The sequence below is a fragment of the Barbatula barbatula genome, assembly GCF_947034865.1.
Source record: "Barbatula barbatula genome assembly, chromosome: 9".
Taxonomy (NCBI): domain Eukaryota; kingdom Metazoa; phylum Chordata; class Actinopteri; order Cypriniformes; family Nemacheilidae; genus Barbatula; species Barbatula barbatula.
In genome coordinates, this window is record NC_136772.1 from 11,949,212 (window position 1) to 11,951,528 (window position 2,317).

Sequence of the window (2,317 nt, forward strand, 5' to 3'; positions counted from 1 at the left end):
GTGACAGGGGTAGGGTGAGAGACATATTTTACCTTTGATTAGATTTTTTTACCACTTTAAGGCATTAGTTGAGTAATGACTTCGTAATTGAATTACGTGGTTGTTTAGCCAAAAAGGTGTGCTCACACAATATAATAATGCCCAGTTTTTATTAAGAAGAAAATGGGGGAAATTAGTCATAAAATTGCATCGTAAAGCAAAGACTGTGTGTCAATGGACTCCAAAGTCACCAGTTTTCTTAAAAAATATATTATTTTGTGTTCTGCTACAAAAAGAAAGTCATACCATTTTGGAATGGTATGAGTGTGAGTATTAAATGATGAAATAATTTATGAAGAGGCTTGTCATGTTTAACATTTACTTTTATTGGCTCAAATAATACACGTTTTAAAAAAAGATTTTACAGATGGATTGGATGCATTTTGGGCTTTGAATATAGTTTGTGAACAGAAATATTTTATTTTTAACAGCGGCTCAGTCGAAATCTGGTACACACATTTACACTTTACAAAGTGAAAACTAGTTCTGGGCACTTTAACACTTTGGTACACTGTACAAGATAGAAGTTGGTAAGTGTGTATAAATTGGCTTATTATATTGTGTATCTTGACTTGTGTTTTTTCTTGTATAAAGCATACACACAAACAACTCGCAAACACTTTGATGCCTCATGTTTTCTTTTCCAGAGGGCAACTAATGCTTTGCATGAGTTTCAATTTCTGAAATAAAATCTCAATTCACACTTCTCTTGGCATCCGAACTCAAATGAGACGTGCTGATTCTCTGTGCAGTGTCTCCAACTGTGTTCTGGCTCGTCGTCTCGGGTCACCATGCAACATTGCTCAGAGACAGAAGACAGCGCCCTGTCTGCCACACTTTCTCTGGAAGATGTGTGAGAATTCTTCCAAAGGGTGAGGACATTGTCTGAACTCGCCCTTTCTTACTTTCTTTTTGCTCTGGCTTTCAAAGCCCTTCTGACTCACTGCTTTATTTCTCTGCTCTTTCATTGTACTGAGGCAGAGTTCTTAATAAAGTGATTACATCTTGTTCATAAAAAAAAGATGTAAATAGAATAGGTTTGGAACAACTTGAGGGCGAGTAAGTGAGGACAGATTTGACATGTTTGGGTGAACTATTGCTTAATGTTGTCTTAGGACAGTTGTTTATTAGTTTCTAACATGAGGAAGTCACAACTTCATCTTAGTCGGATGCTGGATTCATCTCAGCCATATTGATCGACTGTTATTGTGTGTTTAGTAAGACATCAATTTCTCCCCTTATCTTTTGTGTGTGTGTGCGCATGTGTGTAAGCATGATGCCGTAGAGTGATAATGTCTGACCATTCCATCCACATAATCGTCTATTGATTTAGTTTTTGTGCATAGACCAATAAATTTCCTCAGCGGTGTGATGGAAACCATACCAGCGAGCATCAAAGGGATTCATCTTAAAAAAAACATCACTGCAGAAACACTGTTCTGGTTCTTGAGATACAATACAAAAATAAACAATCAATGTAAAGGGAGGAATACACAGTAGATTTGCTGGAAGGAAATTTAAATAAAAAAATCATTGTTTTCTCGGTAAACAAGCTGATATTATATACCCCTGAAGAAAAACATTGTGGACAAACCCAGCAAGTTTTAGAGGTCTTTAACTCTACTAATTTAAAACACAAGAGGATGCTAACACGATGCATTTTCATTACTTATTGACTGAAAGTTATTCACGGCTCTAATGATGTATGTGTATGTGAGTGTAACGTATGTACTGTACGTGCGCCCGACGTTCCCTTGAGCTCCATTTTCAATTCCTCCACCGTTCTGATGGTAAAGGCAGTGATCCCTGTCATTAATGGCCAATGACATTAAACTGTGGTCAGTTTTTATGAGCTCTCATGTAAATTGGATGCTGGGGCTCGTAAAAGTGGTCATTGTCTCTAAGGTGAATGACAGTGGCTGCTGTGAACGTGCGAGGTCTGCCCTCAAGGTCCTACTGGATGATAAATACATAAACCCAATCGAGACGCCACATGCACAAACTCGCTTGTGCGCCCACACGCAAATTCGCTTAAACTCTCCTTCCTTCCCACAGACTCCCTCTCACTTTTTTGTCTCGTTCTCTCGCGCTCTTTTTTTCAATGTAAGTGATTTATCGTTTCATTTTACATAACATATGCATCTCTGAAATTAATTTTAGGGAGGCAGGTTGACCCATCCGAGGGAGTTGTTGATTTATACAGATGAAATGATTGCTTTCAAAATGACCTGAAGTCAGTGATTGAATAGGATATTTTTGTGATTTCTATAATGCATCT